The 17,332-nt window shown below is 35.0% G+C and overlaps 1 protein-coding gene across 7 annotated transcripts in view; it reads right to left on the bottom strand.

Moving 5' to 3' along the window:
- Positions 1-17,332, bottom strand: part of Cog1 (conserved oligomeric Golgi complex subunit 1) — a 143,769-nt gene that overhangs the window by 109,803 nt on the left and 16,634 nt on the right. For 3 of the 7 annotated variants that reach the window (XM_069121611.1, XM_069121618.1, XM_069121610.1), the window contains exons 2-3: positions 16,929-17,098; positions 4,793-4,972 (exon numbers count right to left, since the gene is read on the bottom strand). The gene's annotated coding sequence lies outside the window, so the exon portion shown is untranslated. Of the gene's footprint in view, positions 1-4,792; positions 4,973-15,301; positions 15,694-16,928; positions 17,099-17,332 lie in introns of those variants that run through there. The other 4 variants (XM_069121614.1, XM_069121613.1, XM_069121615.1 and 1 more) reach the window with 3 other exon arrangements.

Here is a 17,332-nt window from a genome sequence, read left to right as displayed (position 1 = left end):
GTATAATAATAGTAGTAGTGTAATAGACAGTATAATAAATAAAATAAAGATATACGTATATGTTTAATTTTTAGTATCAGATATAACGTGGTATGTGTTTGGGATGGGAATGCGAGTGGGTGTGGGTTACTGTATGTGGTAAATGGTCTAAGAATCGTACTGCGATGAGTGGGAGTTGGAAATGTGTAAGCCGAGTGCATTTTGTGGCCTGTGAAATCGAAAACTAAATAAGTTGCATTACTACTGGGGTAGAAATAAATCTGAAGAGGATGGCGTTCGCTATGATTCACATACATATGTAACCTAATTAAGAAGAAAGATATGCCATAATTGTATTTAGAATTATAGAAGATTTATTAATTATAGTATTTTATCGGAAATTTTATACAAAGGTAAATTTACTATAACGAAGTAAATAATTAATTCATGAAAAATAGTACGCTACATATTAATTATATCAATTAATTGATCATTATATTGAAATTATAATTAACTTATAGGGAGGCTTGTAATTACCTTTATAATGATTGTATTTTATGTCTCTAAAATAATTATAGTATTGCTAAAAAAAAATGAATGAAAGCAAGACACGAATGCTCTCGCCCTTTACGATCTCGCGTAATTTTCAGTGAATGGAATAATTACAGACAATGGTGATTTTTATTCAATCCGCGTAGTAATTATCGCTCCAGTTTACGACTGTATGAAATTTCTAATAAAACGCACAGTTACCGTAATTACACTCAAGGAGTTTCAACTCTGTTAATTTGTGATAAATTAGGTATGAAATTATTTTAGAGGTTTATAGATACTCATGCTATTAATATCCACACACATACTTATAAATTGGCTTGTATCATTTACTGTTGCCCTATGGAAATTTTCTCGATAAACTAAACTAACTTAGAGAGGAAGCTATACTTTCAACAATAACTACAATACATAAATATATATAAGGAAATGACATATATTTTCGTAACACGTCTAAGAAACTAGGAATGACTTAACATCTGCATTTTGATGCAACTAAATGAACGTAATGTTCCATTTATATCGTTATATCAGTAATCAACACGCGCTTCTACATTCGTCTCTAATTAAAATTCAGAAATAACTCAATTACTTCGATCTTATGCCTGCTAACCACGTACTACCGACGAACCTTGCCTTGAAATATCCTGTTATATAATCTAACCACAGCGTAGGCATGTAATATCATTATACAACTAAAAACGTGATACAGGATTGTAGAAATTTTGATTGAAAATTCTTCAGGCAGAAATTTCTTTACAAGTAAGAAAGAAAAGTATTACAATTTTCACTGGCTCCAGAATTAATAACGTTCTTCTTTTACTGTTTACGCTAGAGTCTTCTTACACAATAATTTGATGGACAATCAATGGTGCCAATGACTTAACAAGTTGCAAAGTGTATGTTGTGAAAATCTAAAAGGTAGAAAAATGTAAAAAATATACAATTATATTGCTTCAGATATGTTAGCAAAAATATGAAGATACATAAAAATTCACAATGTATCTATAAACCTCTTATTCACCATTTTAGTATATCTTATTTTATTGTATTTTAATTCAGTGCATATTTATGTTATTGAAGTTTATTTGTTAAATGATATAAGCACATGCCTACATAAAAATTCACAATGTATCTATAAACCTCTTATTCACGATTTTAGTATATCTTATTTTATTGTATTTTCATTCAATGCATATTTATGTTATTGAAGTTTATTTGTCAAATGATATAAGCACATGCCTTGTAACTTGTAACAATTATTTATAAAAATCCGTTTCTTTCATTATCAGGCTTGTTGCTGTTCTCAAGATAATTTATTCCTATCGATAATTTGTAATTTCACTTGTAAAATTTCACTAACAAAATTATACTTGGACTGTGTTCGAATTTCGAATATTACTTATTGCAGAAGACTTTCCATTAAAATTGCTCGTATTAATACGTGGAAGAAAACGAAGAAAGGAAAAAAAGGACAAGATTTTTCACCTGATCGGCGTCGCTATTAAGCTTCCAATTAGGGTCATGTTGTACAACGCTCGGAATAATTAGGGGATCGAGTTCTTACGATCTATACGATCAGATACGAAGTGTGTAGTATACGACACGTTACACAATTTTGTGGATCGTTTAACTCGTTCAGGATCGCACTGAATTTTTTTTGGGAAAATTACATCCAACGACACGGTTCTCCAAGAGTTGTTAACTTCTTTTTTATTATTACCTCCATTTAAATGTTATGTAAAACGCGCGAGAGACGATCACTGTGACACGTTAACGAAGCGATAAAAATAATTTTCTCTAACGAGTATGATTATCCGCTAGAAATTTTTGGTTTTAAAAAAGACAAGTGCGTTTTCTAGATTTTAATAGAAAAATAATAGTTAGAATTGTTTCAACCTATAATAAATTATTTCGATAAATTATCTATAGTACAGAGAAGAAAATCTATGTCTTAAGGAATATTTAATAATAAACTGTAAAAGTTTAAAAATAAAAACTGTAAAATAAAACTGTAAAATAAAAACTGTATAAAGTTTAGAAATAGCTTTTCAACAATGTACAACGCAAAGATTAATTCTGAACTGAAGACTCGAACGGCACTTTCCTAATTTCCAAACAAAGATTCAGCCTGAAATTTGCAATCAGTAGAAACTCCAACTTGAAATCCACGATAAATATTCTATGACGATATGTTCTTTGAAGCAATACACTCCTCATCCGGTAATCTTAATCAGACAGACAATAAATCTACGCGATACATTAATTCGATTCTTGATAAGTAATTTGTTCCTCTGCATGTACAATACTTCAGCCATGGATCGGTATCATTCATCATTCTAAATGTAATCGTTTCATCTTCTTGTTCGTTTAATTACGAAATATCGCGTACTAAAGGAAGTGATGGGAAAAATTTCTTTTTTAATTTAATTCTTAATATTTATGACAGCAGAGGTGTGAAATAAAATGAATTGTTGGGTTTCTCGAGACTGGTAGAAACATTGCGTGTATTCAACGACATAATGTTGATATATATTGTAAGAAACAATTTGTTAGGATAAAGTATTATTCTTCGCAAACGATATAATAAAACGTAAGAGCCTATTTAATAAATGAAAATACATACTGCTTAATTTTGCCAAATAGAGCCAAGCCATTAAATGTTAATAAAAAGAAATTTGAAATACGAAAAAAGAAAATACAATGGAATTTTATTCATATTGCATTGTACGAATGCATAAAAATCAGATAAAATAATATGATATAGACAAAAATTGAAGAAAAACACGCTTGGAAAGAAAAGATATAAAGTATCAGGAATAACTGGTTTAATAAATTATTACAATTTCCATATCAAATTTCTATGTGTACAAAAAGATACTGAAGCAATAATTACAAAAGCTATTAAATCCATTATATGGCCCGTTCTTCAGTTAATAACATTGTGCAGCGAAGAATTTTGCGAGCGAACGGTACAGCATTAACAAGCACAATTTTCAATATGTATAATCTAAACTAGTTTACAATTAGAGTAAACCAAGATATCAGGTTCCTTCTTTGGAATCAAGGTCATCCAGTAAACGTGGAAAAAATTAAGTATTAAAAATCTAATTACAAGCTCTGATGAAAACATTAAGTACACAGTCCTCCTTTTTCAACTCATTTATAATCAATAATTATGTTGGTGGGGCATTAAAATCTCAAACTTCTCCTTAACCATAAAAAAGATAGAAAAAGATAAAAAAAAAGATCATCTCAATACATAAAAGGTAAGAATTTAAAGAGACAGCGCAGAGTTACATAGCAATATCGTTCCTTTCTTAATTGAAAGTAAATTATAACATTAGTATAATGAGCCCCTTTCTTTTATTCAGTTCTCGTCTGAGAATCAAAAAGCTAACAAACAATCAAATATTCTCTGCTTTCCATTCTACAGAATTTCCTAATCGAGCCCATTAAATCTAAAAGACATACCATAGTAGCCATATCAAGATCGTCAAGCTACACTCAATGGGCAGCCAGACCAATGTTTCATCCAGACGAACGAAGAAGAACCGAGGAGCAAAGACAGCAAAGGCTACTAAACCTATCAAACACTTCCTTTTTTCCAAAGAATTTACCAATTAAAGGAAACTCCGAAGGGCGCGGTAAATTAACAATATCAAGATCATCAAGCTCGCTCAATGGGTAGGCAGATCGATTCTTCATTCAGGCCAACGAAGAAGGTCCGAGGAACAAAGGCAGCAAAAGCTACTAAACCTATCAAATATTTCCTTCTCTCCAAAGAATTTTCCAATTAAGGGGAAATCTGAAAGACGCGTTAAATTAACAATATCAAGTTCGTTCAATGAGCAGGCAGATCGACCTTTCATCCAAGCTAACGAACAAGTACCGAGGAACAAAGGAGGCAAAAACTCTACTTAACTTATCAAATACTTCCCTGTTCCCAAAGAGTTTCCCAATCAACGCCATTCAAATGTGAAAGACGCGCTAAATTAACAATATCAGGATCAACGAGCTCGCTGAATGGGCAGCCATACGAATCCTTCATCCAAGCCAACGAAGATGTACTGAAGTGGAAAGAAAGCAAAAAGTTACTCATCCTAGCCAGTGAAAAAAGACTAACGAAGAATGAAACAGTGAGACAAAGTAAAACAAGTTTCGTTCTAAAATGAAGAAAAAGAGGGGGAGGGGAGGGGGGCAAAAAGGAGCGACGAGGCAAGTTCTCGTTTTCTATATTCTTCCTAGCGACTGTACTCACCTTCTAGCACCCTCGTAGGGACCCAGTCACGTTTTTACCTGTGCCTCTCTGCTCCCTCGTGTCCCGGTGCTCTCTATCCGTCTCTCTTCGCGCGATGCCAGTCACCGGCCCTGACTCCTGCCGGCTCGCCGTTACGCTGTTAAACGAGCGAATCGCCAGTAGCTATCGGCTCGGCCGCATCTGGAAAGAATAAAGTACACGTTACGAAGGGTAAGCAAGCAGTCGTGCAGCAATGCAAGCCGAGACTAACGTAGACTGCATAAGTAATAGGGCCGCGGGCTGACTACGCTTCTCTTCTTTCCGCTAGCGGATATACACGGCTAAAACCCGACCAAGGATCGAACTTCGTCATCCCTCGATCGTTTCCGTGACCGAGTAACCCTCCAGGTGTAGTTGGAGGCGTTCTAGTCGACTTGTTATACGGATTGAAATGTGAGCACGTAAGTTAAATGACAGGAGCGAGTGTTCGACCACGTCTGACGATGTGGATAGTTGTTTGGGTACATGTTGCGAGTGTTATCAAGTGGAAGAGAAGGTTTTCAGGATTTTTGGTTTGGTTTGGCTTTGCATTAGGCTATGGTAGGGTTTCGTTGATCTGAATTTATCGAGAACCAAGCGGTTAGTATAACAGGATTCTATTGATTTTTCATGCGTGTGATCGAGATCGTCAAATAGGTGAATTTTATTCGTTGATAGAAATTCATCTAATCAAATTTACTAATCAAATTTTACCGAAGATAAGTTCAGAGATGGTAGATGTTAAAAGTTGGCTTGTGATTATTGGTTAATGTTGATTATTGTACAATTTGTTTCGCGATCACTGGCTAAGAACTGGAACAGTTTCAGCTGTAACGTTGTGATTTCAATGTATCACTTGCCATATTTCAATAAGAAATCATAACACATTCAAGTTTACAAGCCCAGGTAGCAGATTCATTATCGTGAAATTATGCATATCGAATCTCAGGATTTACCGTAATTTAAAATCTTCTCGCGGAAGGATATACAATGATAGCAAAATACTGCCAAGGGCAAATTCCATAGAAAATACTTTTATTTTAAATAGAAATTTTTTTAACCGCGGGAAATTGCAGTAGATCAAACTGCTTGAGACTTCAGAATACCATCATGATCTATCATTTTCTCCACAAAGTATACGCAGCCACGACATAAAAACGCCACAGGCAAATTACACGAAGAACATTTTCATTTTAATTCAAGGTATTACATAAAAATTCATTTGCCCATACGACGCGGCATTTTCAAAAAATTCCAATTCGTTAGCATAAGACTGCCTCGAACCTCGGAATACCACCACGATCTATCATTTTACCGAGAATGAATATACAATGACTGGTCTACGACGCCAAAGGGAAATTATATTGCCCGCGAACTAGAATACGCGCTCGAACAACTAAATGGAGACTTCAACGAGTGGAGACGAAGAATTCGCTCGCGGTCGAGTAGTATCAACAAGACGATATTCCAGAATCATGCTAGGTAATGATTTCAGGCATCTTTGCTACCACAAGCAAACAACCGAAACCGTGCTTCATTTCCATTCAAATGACTTCGTTCTCGGACTATAGTACACTGATTCCTGACCTGGCTCAATCTTTTTCCATGGTTATTTCGAGTCATTTGACGAAAATGATGTGAACGTGAAGATAGCGCAGTTTTGTTCAGGTAATAATATGAGGCAGGTTTTTGTTCAATGAAAATTGTATCACGTAGCAAAAGGATCGTGGCGACGTAATGGTAACCACACATACATATCGAAATAATTTTATGGCAGCTCTTGTGGTTTCAAGGATAATTTTATGGCGGATTTTATTGCGTGCTACACCGCAAGAATTTCATTGGTACACAAGTGTTCGCCTATGGGACTCGGATCGTAATTTCTGGATTATTAGCCCAACCCTGACGAGTCTATAGATTTTATGAATATCGAGGATTCAAAACGTTTCTAGGATATCTAGGATTTTAAGGACTCTACGAATTTTTACAGTTAAAATCAAAATCCATACAACTAGGATTATAAAGATCTCGTTTCTTTAGGTACCTTACGGAAATATACATGAAATAATTATTGAACAATTAGATCAAATCTTCAAAAATTACTTATAAACGTTTACCTAATACGAATATTAATAGGTAACCGTATAATACAGCTTAAATGACAGCAAAACTTCCATCAGAGGGGTAATCCTTTCATGTAAAACGCTTTTCAAATACATCATTCGATCTAAACTTCACCATTTCAGCATCTACAACAGGAAGCTATTATGGAAACCCTTGTAACGAGTGTACAAATAGGTTCCGAACAGAACGCCAGTCTACCTTGCTCTTTTTTCTCATCCATTTCTTTTCTTCTCCCTCCTTCGTTGCTCCTTCTCTCGGTTTAATTACAACGCCACACCCTAATCGGTAAATGTCTAACACTTAAACGCCACAGGAAAACGGTGTTTCGCCCATCAGCAACCGCGAATCCATCATTGCACCCATCAGTCCATTACTTCGATCCCTTCATTTAATCCAATTACCCGAAAGATGCTGCAGATACCCGATCCCCTAATTGTTTCCAGCGTCATAGATCAAGACGCTTTCACACTGCTTTGCAACGGTGCCACCCTTGTAACCGGCGTGAACGATTTACGCGACACGGACAGAGAAGGAAGCTTCACAATGAAACGTGTGATTTCAAGACCAGACTAACGTACGGTGGCTGTTTTCGAAGATCGCTCAGAATCGAGTAATGAACCGCGTGATTACCGGCATGAAGATCGAAGATAATACGCGAAGCGGGTAATTCCTATCCGGGAAAATCATCAGCCGACGAAGGCGTGCGTTCTGGCAGGAAAGCACCGGCATGGGATTAATCATCATAGCGTCAAGTTTCATCCGTGAAATCACTGTGAAATGCTCGATGAAAAGATAGAGAGGTCATGTGCTTTACTATACTTGATCTACGCTACATCATCGCTCATCGTTCGCCGCATTACAATCGATACTTAAACCTGTTACGAATTTCTATTTTTCAATGTTGCTTTGAATTTAGCTAACTTGTAATTTTGTAACGTTAATGAGGACCAAAGGTGGATGCACGAGATTCGTTTAAAACATTCTTACACCTATGTTGCATAAATTGAAAATTGTAGGAAAGGATGCCAAGTACGTTGGAATTGAAATTAATGGCAAAAGAACATAAGTTAAGTCTGTACAGGTAGGTCGAAACATCGTTCTTGCAAAGCGTATGCGCTCACTTCTTATACTTTCACTGTGAATCTACCGGTAGAACCTGGATCATGCGAAGCGACGTGGACCGGGCCTATTTCGGATAATGGGAAACTCGCCTAATACGGGAAATACGTGTAATAGATGCAGAAATCCGGAGAAGGCGCATGAAAATATAGAGTACGCCTAAATTATAGCGCTTGTAAATATTCAACAGGCGAGATACAATCATCTAGATCGCAGATATTAGATTTCATTTCCTTAATTGTTCTTGGAAAAAATATGAATTTGCATGAACACTCTACCCTCTACCTTTTTATTAACGACATCCACAAGATGCAGGCACTTATGAGACATAAAATAACAATGGCTAGGAATTCCGCACGTGCCATTAACGTTTGCGATTCGCGCGTGATTCCTGCTGCCGCAGGCGCTTCGATCCTCCATGTATAAACGTGGTTCCGCGCGGCGGGACGATTTTCTAGCGCGTTGGTTAGAACACACCGGAACCGGCTGGTTCTCGCGTATTCATCGCGCGTTATTGCTACGCGTATCGCATACTCGCGAGTATTTAAGCGAGCTACGTTCAAAGCGGAGAGGATGGTGGAAATTACTGTTCGCCTCGTAAATCGATGCAACGTGCAATTTACACCGCGAAACGGCGCTCCTTGCCGCCGTAAAGGCCCATTACGACGTTGCGCGAGCCCGGCTGATATTAAAGCCAACATCTGCTTCGGGGCGTGCATCGATACACGGCTCACCCTTTTAAAGAATATTCCGACGATATTCTATATCATACTGCTCCTTTCTTCTGATTTTTCCTATACTCTTATCGCCTTAAGTGCCTCGTACGTTATATGCTCGGGTGTTTTAGCCGTTAGGTTAGTAGACTATAAATTATAAGCGATAGCGGGCAAGTTCGGTTTTGAAGAATCAGTGAAGTAGACAAACGAAGGATGTCGATCGGTCGACGTTAATTATAACGAGGTAATTTGAAAGGTAGGCTGAGATTGCAGCAGCTATCTGCTGCCGCCGGGTATCGATACTTGGAAAATCTTGGAATTTCTTATGATTTTTCACGCATTCTTATCGTATCTAGTACATTACACACACTCAGGTGTTTAGTGATTAGGTGAGTAGACTATATATTGTAAGTAGTTATATATATGTATATTTGTATATGCATATATGATAAGCATTTATGAACATAATTAAAGAAGTGGAATCGAAATAGAAATTTATCTACTTTAAACCTTGTACATATTTTTATATTTTTAAAATATATTTTTAAAATACGCGTAAACATCGTCTAATTACAAGCATAGGTGGGCAATTTCGGTTTTGAAGAATTAGCTAAGCGGGTAAATGATACTAGTTGATAATACCAGTTGGTGAATTTTAATCACGATGTTTGAAAGAATTTAGGTTGATGTTAAAAGCAGACACCTGGTTCAGGGCGTGCATCGATACCTGGGGAACCCTTTGAAAATATATTCCAAGGCTACTCTACATCATACTCTTCCTTTTGACATACTTCTATCGCCCTAAGCGTCTAGTACATTGCGTACTCAGGTGTTTAATGGCCAGGTCAATGGACTATAAATTATAAGCAAAAGTGATCAAGTTTCGTTTTGAAAAATGAATAAAGTAGATAAATGAAGGATACTTGTCGCTGGGTTTTGATTATATCAGGTGTTTGGGAGTTAAGATGACGCTTGAGCTAGTAAATGAAGATAATCAGGTTTAATTTGAAAAAATAATCAGGAAAAGCTAAATGCATAAAGCAACGCGTCAAGATTTATCGTGTTCAAACTTTTAAAATCGATTTTCTCGAAAACCAGGCTGCAAATGGATAAACCTGTATCCTTCTTTTGCAACTTGTTTTCATGTGACAAAATGATTCGATCAGTTTTAATGATTTCAGTATTTTACGTCTTAATGCATTCCACCACCTTTCTTACGTTGAAACAACTTCATAAAATATAATCAGATAAACAAGTTTTACCTCGTTCGAATTTCAAGTACATATATTAAACACATAGTTACAACACGTATAACATAGTATATAATCCTAATTGGTTAGACCCGTTTTACAATGTACAAGATATTTTACAGCCTATATGCATAATATATATATATATATAAATTTATATATATTTATATATATATTTAGAAACCAATGAAATATTCAATTTTGCAACCCCGAAACTTATTACGAACACACACTTGCACTACCTATAATGTGTACGTAATTCTAATTGTAAATTGATCAAGTTCATAAGTAATACATGTAAGATACAACGTATATTATAATCAATAAGAAACGATTATTTTCCTATAATTCATTTTTTAAGTCAGTTTGATATTCATTTTCACAACCATGCGCTTCCTCGCAAAATCCAATATATATATATATATATATATATATATATACTCAACCGAGAACATTTATAACAGACCTCTCTTACTAATATCTCATCACTGGTAATGACGACCCTAAACCTACTACTGCCGCTATAAATAATTTATTTCCACGACCAGAAGCAAGACCATGGTACCGAGTTGCACTAATTACGTAGCAAGCAACGATCATAAGCAAAATGTTGCGAACGCCATCTGTGATAGCCGCTGTCCGGGCCCGTATTAATCACACAGACGATCGTAATTTCCACTAATTACGCTTACGATTATAACCGAAACGGGACGCGAAACTAATTACTCTCGCAACCGTAAGCAGAAATAAATGTACGTTTGCAGTGAAACCGCGCGGCGGCAATCTACGTTTGCTACGTTAATTATTCCTACGATCACGAGCGAAACGATTGAATTACACCGCACAGATGCCACTTCAAAAGATGGCGAATCTCATTTTCCTAGCAGTAGTATTTAAGTAATTCCATTTGAGACAAAACCAGATAACCTGTTACCATCGAGAACTTAAGCTCCTCGAGATACGTGTGATTCTATCGTCTCGCTTGGAATATATGAAGATCAAAGAAGGCTTCTCGAAGATACAAAATATATTTGCTTATCTCATAGAAGCATTTAAGGTTTCAGATTAATTAATGCGATCGTGAAATCAATTTACGTGTTTAAGGTAGGAAATTTGATTAGAGCTAATTTATGGGGATTCGTGTAAAAAGTAGGATACAAAATAGACTTTTTTTCATTTGTAGGAAATACACGTAGTATATGGCTACGTTAACAAATATTTAAAAAAAAAATGAGCTCACATTTGGCTTAAGTTTAGGTTAGGTAATATAAAGAACAGAGTTGCGGAATTCCAGAAAGCGACTGTTTCGTGTTTGAGATAGGTTAGGATTAAGTTCCATTTCTCAAAGAAATTATTTTAATGTTTGTATTGCACACGTTTGTGTTACAACCCGATAAAATTTGATTGTTAAAGAAAATACATATATAAATGGCTACCCATATTAATTGTAAGGTTAACGAAAGGTTACAGAAGGTGGTACACTCGTCCAGTCTCACATCATATTTCAGAAACCTTCCCACTTTCCTAAAACGGAGAATTTCCACGAAACAACTCCATTAAACTTTTCAAAAGCCAAAATACCATTACTTCGGAATCCTAAAAGGCGACTCTTGCGCGAAATTAATAACTCGAGGCGAAAAATCGGCCACTCTCCCCTCCTAACCTCTAAAAAGAATTTCCATGAATAATTCATAATGAGACTCGATAATGGCACTTGTCGCGTAAAGATATGGAGAGATAATTAAGCAGACGTTAAACGAGAGTGTCAGTGGCAAATACCCAATGATTAATCGTAAATTACTGAAGTGATGGTTATTGATGATCGTGAGGGTGCCGCTTACGGTCTATTTTTCACATAAACGACGATATCGTTCCGTTCGAAAGAGATTCGATCTCGCGTGGGTATCGATCGAACGTAAATTAGGGTTAGGTAGCGTCGATACGATGATCACGATTCCAGGAGTCGATGAAATCGTTTCGAGATGAGAGATGATCGGAGCTTAGAGAGAGGCTCGCGCGCTCGTTTTGAAATTGTCGGTTCTGTGAGATGGCAATCTTCAAGTTTCCAAAGGGTAAATGATGATTTCATACGCGATAGTCTCGGGTACTTATAGGTTAGGTATGCAGGATTTAGAGATAAAGATGTTCCGGGATTGAGTTGGCACTTTTGAATCCATAATGTGAAAGTAATTTTGTAAGATTAATAAAATGATAGCTAGTTATTGAACAAGGTTGTCGATAGTTATTTTTGCGTTATAAAGTTTCTTCATGCTGGGAAAGATAAGGAAGACATTTATGTACGTTCTCAAGAAATGGAATACCCTGTATCTCTGTGGAATATGATTATAGATGTCCACGATAAATGAAATACCCTGTATCTATGTAGAATAATTTTTTCCAGGATAAAGTGTAGAATAATCAAGATAAAGAATAACAAAGATAGTTATAAATGTCCATGATAAATGGAATATCCTATACATATATCTCTGTACAATAATTCTATCCAAGATAAAACGTATAATAATCAAAACATCATTTTCTGCAAGATCTACCATCCAAACTTTATATCGTTAAAAATAAAAAAAATACTTTTGTAACCATCATAAATGAAACACGCTATACACGGGCCTAACCAAAGATGTGCTGAACCTTCTATTCGAAATCTACAACTTTTTCCTTCAGAACTTCTCCGAGATTACTAAGAGGACATTTTTGTAGCCTCAATAAATGAAACATCCTGTATGCTTCCTAACCAAAAACCCGAACATTCATTCGCGTAGAAACTACAACTTTCATATCATTTCATATCATTGATAACAAAAGAAATGTTTCTGTAACCGTACTAAATGAAACACCCTATATTCCTAATGTATACAGTAAACATGTATTTCATTCGCAATGAAACATACTTATAACACCATTCACGCTGCATCTATTTCCACTTACTAATAAACTGAAACAACCAGATTATCCTCATACCTTACCACAGAAGTTCTAATATCGTCTAGTTATTATCATGTTCCACAATATCGTACTTCAGCTACAACACGCTTAACAATACACACATCCCATTATGAAACAGACGTTAATTCACATTCACTATTCCAAACGAGTTTCTGAAAGCTGACACATTCATCTTCGCTTCACACTATTCTATAAACACACTATAAAGGTAAATTATCTCGCATGTTCGAGTGTTTGGTGGAAAATTCGCGGATCGTCTTGAACAGTGATTGTTCAAATCACGGTGATTTGCGATTCACGCGTAAACGTCGAGAGAACGCGTGACAAAAATTCAGGCCGCGTGCGGTCGCTCGTAAATTTCCGGGACGAGCTGGGATAATATATAGAATGGGACGAGAATTTATCGCGGACCATACTGGACAAGGATTCTGCGTCAACGGAAAGCGTTGTTTCCCGAAATAATATGCTCGAAGCCAACCTCTGGTGCAACTATGTTACACATGCTGCAGCAAAGGATTTCTTAATGAAGGAAGAGTGACGACTGATGATTTTGGCAGACGTGGAAATTTTGGAAACTTGCACATGAAGGAAGATAATTGACTTTTATTATCTTCACGTGTCGTTTCTAAATTCTTTCTATATAGTTTAATTAATTCATGTTGCTTTTTACTCTTAATAATAATTTTTTATATGATCTATTTAATTTCTTTTGAAGAAATGAAAAATTTGTGAATGAAGAACGAATGATAATTGGAAATTTTATATATATTACATTATAAATATTATACATATTAAATATTATATATATTACATTATAAATAATAATCGATAATTTTAATAATCAAACTTTGACATAATCTTCTTTAAAGCTTAGGTAAATATATAAAAACAAGATTTCTAATTGAATATAATAATTATAAACAGTACATCTGCATATTTATTCAGAACATAAACTTTCTCTGTTCTCTACTATTTTCGAAGAAATATTATCAGTACTGTCCATAAAAACACCCAACTTAAATCATGCAACAAACACTTCTACCGCGAAAGGAAACGATGATAATCACGTAAGCAATATTTCTTCCACCGAGAAATTGAATTTCGATGGGATATAAATTTTCCAGACAGCACCTTTTTAACAGGTTAATCATTTCTCGCCATTGAATGGAGCCATGAAACCGCGAGAAACGTGCGAGAAATCAAAAGGATCAAAAGTCTTGGAAGGTGTCCATACGAGAATTAAGATTGCACAGGCATCGTGTAAGTTTCGTACAAGGAGCAAAAAAATATGGATACCTAAATGTCATCGTAAATCTGCGGTAGCTGACGCGGCCCTGCCCACCAAGCGTGCCTGCAAAATATACACTGACGATAATTTACTCGACGCGGATCCGTTTCCATGTAACTCTTCCGACGAAAACGTGTAATAGCCCCTCGTTTCAAATCCGTGGAAATAGTTGCAAATTATCATAGACAATACACGATGTCTTTACGAGCACCAAAAGTTTGTTATGAGGACGTTAACTCTGATCACTATTGTATGTATGTCTTTTATAGGTTAGGTTATAAATTTATGTAAATAATAGTCTTGTTTATGAATGAGATTAAAAAGTATATGTCCATATGAATATTATTTATGTAAAAGTGATATATGTTTTTTAAAACAAATGCTAGTATTCTAGAATCTTACAAAATTACTAAACAGAAGTTTACTATGTAAAATAACTTACAGAATCACCAAATGCAAGATAAATCTCTAAATAGAGATATGAAGTTCTTTGTATAATCTTCATTAGAAAACCTTTATTAGTTTCTAAAGAAGGTTGAAATGTAAAGCCTTATAAAATTATTACATTGAATTTTACCATAAACTAACCTATAGAATTACCAAAAACAAAATATGTAAATCTCATGTGAAACTCTCTATGGAATCACCAACATTCTCTTTATTAGATCCTAAAAAAGATTTTAATATAAAACCTCATAGAACAAATAAACTTAACTTCTCTCTTAAAATCTCTCTCTTATAAATCAGTTCTATCTAAAACATTGTACCAAATCTCTAAATCAAAATCTGCCATATAAAACAACCTATAGAAATGCAAACAAAAAAAAAATATAATCTAGCCTTATATAAAATTTTCTATACTACCTGTAAAAACTAAACTTTGTCAGATACCTTAAATATATTTTCCAACAAAATGCTTATGTAAGTACCTATCCTCTTAAAGAATCCTCCTGTCAATGTAACATCCTATACTAGGATTTTTATCCTCAAAGAAATACTAAAAGAAATAAAGAAGGAACGCCATATATACCTTGAGTTTCATTCGTAAACACATCGTTGCAGCCAGTGACTTTTGCTCGGTGAAGTTGAGTCAAAGGGATACGCACGCTTCCTGTTCGATTCCACGGATTGCAATAAATGATTATTACTTCATCCCCATGCGCCTGTCCAGAATTTGAATTGTTTCCGAGTGCGTCGTGTGTGGTGGCAGCAAATCAACGCCATTAAAATTGCACGAACGAAGCACATAGGCAACCACTGAAACAACTCGCGGCTGTGAGAACAATTTCTGTCGAAGTTCGATAGCCCACAGCGTTTATCTTTGTCTGCGTATCGCGAATCCTTTGATTGAATCTCGCCCGGCACTTTTGTATTTTTACGAGTCGGAGTCGGAAGATAGATACAATCGAAAAGTCGGCTTGTACCAGCTACACAGGGGAAGCTACGCTTGAATGTTTTTCTGATTTATTGCGAGCGATTGCAGCGCCCTCATCAAGTTCTGTTCACCATAATGGAAGATTCTATACATTGTTGTGATTTTATTGTTTTATACACTAATAACATCGAAATCATAGTATTAATAGACTTCGTTTTAATTGTATTGAAAAATATGTAAAACTGGTATTTATATATACGTTTTTCTTATTTCATTTGTTATGTCTACTTTTTTGAAAACAATAAAAGATATTTGAATATTAAAAAGTTATTATTGAATAATACTACTTTAGGACATTGCTAAACTACAGAGACTGATGTATAAAATATATCGTATTGTCTATGTCTGGAATGTAATGTAATTATGTATACATAGAGGGACACTAAATATTAAGGTTGAGGTTATGTGATGCTGTAATTAGAATTTAATTTATGGGCTATCCTCATGCATTTTTAATTCATTCTTTATTTATTCTAATCTAATCATTCTAATTTAATTTGTGTTTGTTCGATTTAACCCAATTTTTGTGATATTGGTAGGAATTTCTGTTTCATAAAAGACACTGTATTTCATTGAGATGGATTGTTAAGTAATTACATCTGGACTTATAAAAAATGAAATTGATGATACACAGATATAAGACAAATGCAATACCACATCACAAAGATTTCCAGAGCCATAGAACCTCAGATATGAAAAAGATATTTTGAACATTAACGTCGTATTTTATAGTTTATCTTATTGGCAAGACTTTACAATTTTTCAAACAGGACAACCAGTTATTAAAGGAAATGCTCGCATGATCAATAAAAACAGGTTTGTGCAAAAAATACTTCTAACCAAACGTAACCTAACTTCTTCCGTTCATCAAAGAATCTAAGGCTTTAATCATAGTCATGGATATCAATTTTCTCCAATACAATTCCTTAATTACTCTCTAACCGCTTATCAGTCCCACTGAACAAACAATCATTCATTTTCGTTAACATAACTTCAACCGCGCTTTAAAAGCAATTATAATCGATCGACACGATATTTCAACCGAACGACTCGTGAAACGATACTAACGAGCGCAAGGACAGATCATGTTAAAATAGTCAGAGATATCCGCGTTGTATTTGCATTTAATCGCGGGTATTTCGTTTATCATTAACAATCTTGTCCTCTCGAGACCAGTGTACGATATTAATTGTACAGTAAGACGTATATTAATAATGGTTACCGGTTATATGCACAAAGATAGCACTAGCTATGTAATTAGCGACAGTTTGATGGTAATGCACCTGACCAAGAGGTATCGTAAAGATGAGGAATCCGTTCTTCCCCGACGGCGATCCATTCAGATACTTGCTGATTATAATTTACCTTAGGCTACACGTATTATTGTTTCCGCTGTAACAGAAGCCCATGCAAATCAGCCTTTATTAATCATTTCAGTGTTACACGGTAATATAGAATATATGGAAAAGTAAAGTAAAATCAAATAATAAAATTATTGCTGTTGGAATGCATTATATTTATATGAATCACGTAATTTACTAACCGAATTAATGATCCTTCACTATTCTCTGTTTATGATTATGATGGAAAATTTGATTCTGATTATAATTTTATGATATAAGATAT

This window comes from Bombus flavifrons, chromosome 10 (assembly GCF_040668555.2).
Source record: "Bombus flavifrons isolate JBK064 chromosome 10, iyBomFlav1_principal, whole genome shotgun sequence".
NCBI classification, from domain to species: domain Eukaryota; kingdom Metazoa; phylum Arthropoda; class Insecta; order Hymenoptera; family Apidae; genus Bombus; species Bombus flavifrons.
The sequence above is the reverse complement of the archived record's forward strand: the minus strand, read 5'-3'. Positions and strand labels throughout refer to the sequence as shown.